This window comes from Penaeus japonicus, unplaced genomic scaffold (genome assembly GCF_977035675.1).
Source record: "Penaeus japonicus unplaced genomic scaffold, GWHDUDI00000001_assembly GWHDUDI00000004, whole genome shotgun sequence".
In the NCBI taxonomy this organism is placed as follows: Eukaryota; Metazoa; Arthropoda; class Malacostraca; order Decapoda; family Penaeidae; genus Penaeus; species Penaeus japonicus.
The window spans coordinates 7,829,673-7,839,672 of record NW_028234406.1 but is presented as its reverse complement, the minus strand read 5'-3'; the positions used below and the strand labels follow the sequence as shown (position 1 = coordinate 7,839,672).

The 10,000-nt window shown below is 45.9% G+C and overlaps 1 protein-coding gene across 22 annotated transcripts in view; it reads right to left on the bottom strand.

Annotated features, from left to right (window-relative positions):
- rg (A kinase anchor protein rugose) overlaps positions 1 to 10,000 on the bottom strand; it is a 1,000,951-nt gene that overhangs the window by 253,314 nt on the left and 737,637 nt on the right. The gene's annotated exons all lie outside the window — the stretch shown is intronic.

Here is a 10,000-nt window from a genome sequence, read left to right as displayed (position 1 = left end):
GGGAGTCCTAGGGCGGAACCCCCGAAGGATATAGGGTGGAGAGGGAGGGGGTGAGGGGTAGGAGATGAAGAGGAGAAGGTGGAGAAGGAGGAAGGGATAAGGAGTAGAAGAGGGGAAGGCGAGCCCTCTTGTGGGAGGGGGACAATCGAACAGTTTTCAAAAAAATAAGAATAGAAAAAAGAATGATGGTCGATGTAGTCACTTCCTGTACATAGCGTTATTATCTCCCCCAAAATCACTTCCGTAATTGATACCACCCTCAATTAACATCCGCTTGATTACCATTACCATCAGGCTTATCATAATTACCATCGGCAACAACACCGCCATTATCTAATCATCGGGACTCGCGAGAAAACAATTCCCGGCGCAAGGGACCAGAAAAGCCGTTCGAAAACTCCGCCATCGCGCCTCTTATCTCCGACGACAAAAACTAAACAAAAACAAAAACGTCATGCACGGATAGACCAAACTCAGAGCCCTTTATTACGACCTGGCAACCGCAAAGCCAAGGTGAATTTCGGACGCATTAGGCATTCACCCGTAATTGGTTCAATTACGCATGGGCAACCGTAGGCGATTTAATTGAATTCAAAGTGTGCAATCTGCGTTATGCAGGTTTATCTAATCGGACGTTCATTCATGGTTATTGCGGATTTGGATGCAGAGTATCGGCCGATGAGCGAGCGACAGAGGTACGAACGAGCAGTCAGACCTCCTTTCACAGTCCGCACGGGATCGGGGACGCGGCTCTCTTGTGCTATATGCTAAGGATCCAACTCTTTTAAAGTGTCGACCTATCTACTACTGGAAGTATAATCTTATTCTTTCTTTTTATGGTTGGTAACTCGTTCTTAACGAGGTATGTCCATCCCCTTCTTCCTCCTGACCATTAATCATGTTTATGGACATGTATGCAATATTCCTGGACCAAAATGCACAGACTTGGCGGATAAAGCACCATGGCTAATCCGATAACTTAAGGGCAGAATAATCTCTTTGACAAGCACACATCATTAAGGGATCAGTGGAAACGTCCGTCAAATTCTCTTTACAACCGAAGCTGAAATTGGATTCACTCTCTTTCCAAAACATGTTTTCCTTAAAGAATACCTTACGCTGGGGACTTCAGAGCCATTCAGCTTTAATATTCCGGCCCACGTCTCTTTCCCCATACCAGAGACTCATTAAGAGAGTGCTGACAGGGCCCTCGGACCGTCCACGACACCTGGACCCCGACGGCTCGAGGTCACGGCCTGCGTCCTCTTCCGAGCATGCAGGTGCACCGTGTCCTGGCCTGGTCGCCGCGTCCTGCCCCTTCCTACCTAGCACTGCAAAGCACGTCCTCTGCTCGTGCTGGCCAGATGGGCGGCGTCCTTTGGTGTGGCAGGGGGTCCACTAGTCGCTGCTTACATACTCTATAACGTCATATTAATTACATGATCAGGGGCCGGTACACGCGGCCGCTCTCACGACATGCTGGCCTGACACGCCTAATATGGCATGTGGGGGCACCTCCGCGATGGCCCGACGCACGCCGAAATAACGCGGCCGTAAAGACGCCGCCGCTGCTTCCTTGTGACACGGGGAATCCGAAGCCCGTGGAGGAAGGGCAAACAGGCACAGAGTCCATGTTGTAGGAGAATGGCAACAGACTCTAAAATGTTCTACAAGGACAAGACACATAAACACATGCAAAATCACAAACAGACAAAGAAACGCAATCGCATTTCTTTAATCATTTGCCAGAATCAAATAAACCTTTTTGTCTTTATCCGGTATCCGTAACAAGATCGTCCAACTGACAACGAATTTAAAACTATTACTAAAATTACCTAAATAAACCTAAGTACTATGACTACCCTCGACAAAACACAGATAAGAGAAAAAAATACACGTATATATATTTATATATATACATATATATACATATATATATACATATACATATATATATATATATATATATATATATATATATATATATATATATATATATATATATAAAGTAAAAAAAATCCTTACACACAAAAGAAAACCCATCAACACTCCCACAGTTAAAATCACACACACACACACTATTTACTTGCCTTACACGTTGACACCGCGTTACGACCGTCATCAGATTCAACATACCTGAAAACCAGAATAATGCAAGGGTAAAGAACTGACCTCAGACCATCAGATACAGATCGCGTCCCTCAGCAAAGAAAAAAAATATATATATATACACATCCACAAAACAAAACATTATACCATAGCATAACTAACCCCGCTTGTCTCCGCACGAGGTAATAACTGCAAAATACTTCTTGTAAAGTCAACAGTAAATTTTGGGGGGATCCAATTAAAGTGAAAATCCCGTAGCTGCAGGACTACAACCACCCGAACCCATAGTGTATGCTACCCCACGCCCACTCGGCTAGACGTGGCTCTGATGATGCATAGATAACGAGGTATAAAATATATACAATTCAAACCTAATTACTCTCCTGATAGCTCTATTTATTATACATGCAAGAATGTCCATTAAGTAGCAAGATTGATTTTATTATGGTTCGGTCTGAAGTGCAAGGACATCTAACAGTCGACAGTGGTATTTGTATATATAAGACAGTGATAAGCTCTGATACGCGTTAAGTGAGAGTCTGGGTTATGAGGATAAGGGTAAAGGGTGGGGTGGGTTGAGGTGTGTGTGTGTGTGTGTGTGTGTGTGTGTGTGTGTGTGTGTGTGTGTGTGTGTGTGTGTGTGTGTGTGTGTGTGTGTGTGTGTGTGTGTGTGAGAGAGAGAGAGAGAGAGACAGAAAGAAAGAGAGGGAAAGGGAGAGGGAGGGAGAGAGAGAGATAGGAGTCAGAGAGAGAGGGAAAGAAAAGAAGGAGTGACGGAAGGAAAGGAATGAAAGTGCGAGAGGGAAAGAAAAGAAGGAGAAAGGGAGAGAGGGATAGAGAGAGAGAGAGAGAGAGAGAGAGAGAGAGAGAGAGAGAGAGAGAGAGAGAGAGAGAGAGAGAGAGAGAGAGAGAGAGAGAGAGAGAGAGAGAGAGAGAGAGAGAGAGAGAGAGAGAGAGAGAGAGAGAGAGAGAGAGAGAGAGAGAGAGAGAGAGAGAGAGAGAGAGAGAGAGAGAGAGAGAGAGAGAGAGAGAGAGAGAGAGAGAGAGAGAGAGAGAGAGAGAGAGAGAGAGAGAGAGAGAGAGAGAGAGAGAGAGAGAGAGAGAGAGAGAGAGAGAGAGAGAGAGAGAGAGAGAGAGAGAGAGAGAGAGAGAGAGAGAGAGAGAGAGAGAGAGAGAGAGAGAGAGAGAGAGAGAGAGAGAGAGAGAGAGAGAGAGAGAGAGAGAGAGAGAGAGAGAGAGAGAGAGAGAGAGAGAGAGAGAGAGAGAGAGAGAGAGAGAGAGAGAGAGAGAGAGAGAGAGAGAGAGAGAGAGAGAGAGAGAGAGAGAGAGAGAGAGAGAGAGAGAGAGAGAGAGAGAGAGAGAGAGAGAGAGAGAGAGAGAGAGAGAGAGAGAGAGAGAGAGAGAGAGAGAGAGAGAGAGAGAGAGAGAGAGAGAGAGAGAGAGAGAGAGAGAGAGAGAGAGAGAGAGAGAGAGAGAGAGAGAGAGAGAGAGAGAGAGAGAGAGAGAGAGAGAGAGAGAGAGAGAGAGAGAGAGAGAGAGAGAGAGAGAGAGAGAGAGAGAGAGAGAGAGAGAGAGAGAGAGAGAGAGAGAGAGAGAGAGAGAGAGAGAGAGAGAGAGAGAGAGAGAGAGAGAGAGAGAGAGAGAGAGAGAGAGAGAGAGAGAGAGAGAGAGAGAGAGAGAGAGAGAGAGAGAGAGAGAGAGAGAGAGAGAGAGAGAGAGAGAGAGAGAGAGAGAGAGAGAGAGAGAGAGAGAGAGAGAGAGAGAGAGAGAGAGAGAGAGAGAGAGAGAGAGAGAGAGAGAGAGAGAGAGAGAGAGAGAGAGAGAGAGAGAGAGAGAGAGAGAGAGAGAGAGAGAGAGAGAGAGAGAGAGAGAGAGAGAGAGAGAGAGAGAGAGAGAGAGAGAGAGAGAGAGAGAGAGAGAGAGAGGGGAGAGGAAGAGAGAGAGAGAGAGAGAGAGAGGGAGAGAGAGAGAGAGAGAGATGGGAGGGGAGTGAGAGCGGGAGAGAGAATGATGAATATAGAGTAGGAGGTGGAGCGATGGGACGAGAGAGAGAGAGAGAGAGAGAGAGAGAGAATACATCTAAGAAAGGGAAAAAAGTTAAACAGCATCACATGATTTTATCACCCTCATTATAATCAATAATATTATTACCAGCGACATTACCATTGCTCCCTAAAAAATACAACTCTGACATCACCACCAGTACAAGCATCATTGACATACCAATCCACGTTATCCATATACAATCACAGCCATTATCATAATCATCATAATTATCACTGCAAGCAAACAAGCAAGCAACCCCACGTCCTCCGCCAGGGCACAACCCCCTCTCGTTCTTCATTACCCCGAAACTCGTTCTTCCCCCGAAGGTCAAATGATGTCGTTCGCCTTCATCAATTGCGTCATGATCGGGACCAGCTGACCGGCCACGGGGTCTCCATTGCAAGCTTTCTGTCTCTGTCTCTGTCCTTCTGTCTGTCTTTGTCACTGTCTCTCTCTCTCTCTTTCTCACTACGTTATCTTCGGCGCTTTTTCTTGCTGGGCATTTAAAGTCGTGTTTATGGGAATTATATATGGAGTGTCTATGCCAAATAAGGAAAAGTAAAAAAAAAATATGTCGAATACAAGTAGGAAATCAATGGAGCGATGAAAGTGCGCGTTTGTGTCCTATCTTTTGAGAAGTTTATCTTGACGCCATCGTGTCAACGTCTTGTGTCTTATATTGGCTAGCTAATAAGTTGAAGCGAAATGACAGCAAATTCATACATGCGTGCACACATACACATTTCTCTCGGTCTCTCCCTCACTCTCTCTGTCTTTCTCTCCCTCTCTATCAATTTGTGCATGTTTGTGTGTTGAGTGTGTACAGAGAATATACTCGCACACGCGCGGGCGCACATAAACATACACATACACACACACGCACATATCCTCCTCCCACCCTCACTTTGCCGGTAGGGAAGCCTCTCTTCGCCCTGCCTCCAGTGTCATTGTCATCCCCCATCACAATAAAGCCGGCACTAACTCCATCTTTAAGGCCTCGTAATCACCCGGCCGAAGCGACTCCGAAACCGCCCCCTTCAGCAGGAATCTCGAAGCACAAAACCCCCTTGAGTTATCGCGCTCGGGCCAAGGCGACCCCAGGAGACCCCAGGATACCCACGATGTTTGATTACGGCTCGGCGGGGGTCGCGGGCGGGCGAGGGGGACGGAGGGGGGAGGGGAGAAAGAAGGGAGGTAGGGAAGGAGGGAGGTAGGAAGAGAATAGAGGAGGAAGGGAGGGAGGGAGGGAGGGAGAGAGAGAGAAATAGGAGGGAGGGAGGGAGGGAAGGAGGGTGGGGGTCGATCCATGAGCTGGCAGTGCCACAAGAAAGAGATTTGCCGCCCTTAGTACTTTTTATACACGGACTCCAGAGGGACTTGCAGCTACTTCCCTTTGTGTAACCCCACAACAGCTTAATGGAGGCCACAGATAAAAAAAGAAAAATGAATATATACACACGCACACTCATTGCCGCTTTTATGGAGTGAATTCGGTGCGCGGGGAATAAAAATTATGTTGATGCGCACGGCGACACTTGGATTGCGCGGCCCAGCGGGTATCTTTTCTGCGCTCGGGACGGCCTCGTATATCTTGTGCTTGCGGCCCGTCGCGTTACACTCCGGGGATCTAAATATTACATCATCAAAAAGCCGCAGCGAAAAGGGATTCGGGATAATTACGCCGTCCTCGCCTTATCATCAGCGCTGGCGTTATCATAATTATGACTGGTATTATCATCACCATCAGAATTATCGCTGTAATTGCGACATATCTCCTGGGGAATGTCTCACTAATCTACCTATTATTACGGAAATGACACGTTATTATTACCATTATCAACATCGCCATCAGTATCCTCAGTCATAAAATCAATAATAAAAAAGTATAGTAGTAAAAAAATACAATAAAATGGTAATAACAGGATGATAATGATATCAACAACACCATCACTGTTACTATTAAAATTTTAATCACAACAATTGGTGTGATAACGAAGACGATGCCAAGAACTGTAACAATAAATAAACAAATCGAAAAATAAAAAGACAAAACAAATCACATGAAAAAAATCATATTTAAATCACATTAATCATAACCATAATAACATAAATAAACAAATAAAATCAAACGACTACCCAGTAATTGAAACATTTCCTTTCTTCACTTCTCCCAGTCATCTCTAATCCGACTTCATCTCTTCATCATTTACTACCTCCTTCCAGCCTTTCCTCTTTTACTCGCCCTTTCCTTCTCTACGGACGATGCACTCCAAGCTTCAACATCTCAGAAGTAGAATTTGTATATATTTGTATTTGTCACGAAAGAGAGTGATGAATGTGTAAATAAATGAATACATCAATTAATAAATTTATCAACTAATTAATAAAAAATGATTTGTAGCTTATCAGAATGCGGCAGTAAAATCAAAACTTAAATCAACTTCAGACGAAGTAGATTTTACACGAGGTAATCAGAAGATCCTAATCTTTTAGAATAAATAAACATCTCATTTACCCTTTTTCACAATAAAAAGCATCTGATTAGATAACGGACACAATAACAGGAACCTAAATTCCCACTGTAATCAAAGAAAAAAAAATATCAAAACAGAAATCATCCTGGAGTTCAAATGAAATAAGAGTTCAGTGTGGGACATCCTGATTGCATGATCGTTAGTGCATGGTAGTGAATGATGGACCGATCATCTATCATCAATTGGGCGCAGTCGATAAAAATTCTGCATTTCATTAATTAAACGAACGAGGGGGCTCCGGTGACCGGCAGAGCGGCCAAAACACACATCATCAAAACGTCACACTAATGACTAACATTCCTCCTAAATAACAGCACGACGCGAGCTTGCGTTCTAGTGACATCGTAATATTAATCTTCCCTCGACCCCTTACCCCCCTTCCCCTCCCTCCCCTCTCCCCAGCGTAAATGACGTTTCTCTTGCATAATCATAGTCAATATAATTACTACGAGCACAGCCACCTCACTACGAGCAGCTCCTTGTCCTTCTTTCCAGTCCTTACCTCCTCTCCACCCTCTCCTACATCTTCCAGTCCTTCAACCCACTCCTTCTCGTAAAGGACCCCATCGTCTAAGGATTATCTAACTAGGAAAGGACGGTAGGAGAGACGTCTTGCCCCTTGCCCCCACCCCCCTTCGCCGCTCCCCTCAGATTCAACACACAAGGAGAGGATGGCGACGCTTCGTCAGGGATAGAAAAGGAAGAAAGGAGGGAGGGAGGGAGGGAGAACGCGAGAGAATGAAAGAGTAAAGGAGATGATGGTAAGAAGGGCGGAGGGAGTGGAGGAAAGAGAAAGAGAGAGAGAGAGAACGCGAGAGAGTGAAAGAGTAAGAGATGGTAAGAGGGGCGGAGGGAGTGGAGGAAAGAGAGAGAGAGAGAGAGAGAACGCGAGAGAGTGAAAGAGTAAGAGATGGTAAGAGGGGCGGAGGGAGTGGAGGAAAGGGGCAGGGGAAGGGAGGGGGTGACGTGTTGCATTTACATACAATAGCAACATCCATAACTCTGCCCCGACTAGAGAGGTCTCGAGACACTATTGTTCTAGACGCAACCTTGGCCTCGGCCTGTGCTTCGCTGTACTCGCCCCCCCCCGTCCCTCGTCCCCCCTCCCTTGTTCCAATCCTAAAATCATGCTTATTATCAATACCGTAACTTCACATTAATTCAGATCAGAACGAGAGCCATGAATATAACACACACAGTATAACCGAGTACTTCTTGCGAGTACTATGCACTTAAGCTTTCACTTACTTGACTCTTTACACATTGTTCTGAAGCGCCTTTAGTAAGATATTAAGCAAAGGAATCGCACGGGACTCGCAAATCTATATCTATTACATATTCCACATGAAAACAAATACACAGACACTATAAAACACAAACACGCAAGATTAAATATATATCAACAAATGCTTGCCTCTTTTTTATTGCGGAGGATAAATTAAACTCAGATGTTCTCTAAATAAATCCGTAATATCTAAGAAAGATTTAGCATTCTGCTCCTTCATACACTTTACATCCCTGCGAATTTAATTAATCCGTCGCCCAATTACAGCTCAACACATGTGGTGCCATTAATCAACCAAATTTATTCGTGCATTAATGCAATTCTGCTAAAGAGCGGGTAACATACATTTGGATAAAATTGCTAGAGGTTTTATTAACATAATCCGCTACGTAGATGCTTATGCCCTGCTCTGCTTGTCACTCCAGTTAGAACAGCAAGCGGGCACCGGGGCGGGCGGGCGGGCGACCGGCCGGGCACTGGGCTACACACGCTGCCCAAATACCAGTTTGGAGGCAGGCTCGTTCCCGGTTTGGAAGGCGAGTGCTTACCAGTTTGGAGGCTGGCTAAATACCGACTGAGAGCCAGGTAGTTGGCTGTTTGGAGGGAGATTGCATACCAATTTGGAGATATCAGTCAAGAGGTGGGGGGAAGGGGGGGGAGAGCGCGATACCGCCGTCAAGAATGGTCAAGAAGCCGCTTTCGGTGGCGGGGAAATGCTGTCCTCGGAGCGCTGTTACGTAACCTGGTAGTGGAGGTTGGGGAACCTGCTGGGCAGTGATACAAGTGTGGATACAGCTCTGATAACGGAGCGAGGCGACTGCGCACAACGGCGTTCCGCGGCGGGGAGAGATGTGGGAGTCTGTCAGATCCGGCACCGAGGACAAAATGGGTACGAGCGGAGGGCGTGGGGAGCTAAATGGGCGCCGGAATGACTGCCCAAGCACCTGCTCGATGGCCGGGGAGATACAGCTAAGATGTATGCGGGACACAGGCCGGACAATATTCATAATCCGAGACAAAGATTGAGATGCCCTTTTAGCTGTTGTTACGAGCGAGCTTAGTCCGCGGTTGGGATCTACATGGAAGAAACTTAGGCATGGATATTTGCAATAAAGGAATAAATAAACAATCAAATGAATGAATAAATAAATAGAGAGATAACAATAGTCCGTTATCTTAACTGCAATCCGCACACTAAACGTCATGAACTCTCATCCGACCCCCAAATGTTTCCCTCCATCGTAAATCTGAATTTTCCCTCATCCAACCTTTCATCGCACGCATATATCTCCCGACTAAACCCACAACCACCACAGACCCCCCCCCCCTCTCCTTACTCTAGACTCCCTAGGTAAACCCCCACCTGGCCCAACCCACCCCTCCTCTACCTTTCCTCCAGGTAAACCTACTCTCTATCCCCCTCCCCATCCTTCTCACTCCCCCTATCCCCCTCTATCTCCTTCTCCCTCCTCTCCCCCTCCGCCACCTTCTCCCTCCCCTCCCCCTCCCCTTCAGGGTCCCGCCCGCCTGACACCGTAACGAGCAGATGAGGAATGGTCAGATCGCGTGGCCCGGGGCGAGGCGGCCACAGGGGCGCAACCCGCTATCCTCTCCTGCTCCCAACGCTCGGGAAAGAGCAAGAGGGCGACACTGGGCGAGACAAAATACATGAATACACTATCTTTTTCTCTCTCACTTGCCCCTCCCCCCCTCTCTCTCTCTTTCTCGGCTTCTCTTTCTCTCTCCCTCTCTCTCTCTCTTATCCTCTCTCTCGCTCGCCCTCTCCAATCTCTCTCTGTCTCTGTCTCTGTCTCTTTATCTCTCTCTCCCTCTCTCTAATATTTCTCTCTCTATAAACTATATATATATATAATATATTTATCTAATATATATATCTAAATATATACATTATATATATATATGTATATATATATATATATATATATATATATATATATATATATATAAACACACACATCTATATATATATATACATTTTTTTCTACTCCCACCTCCTTCCCCCATA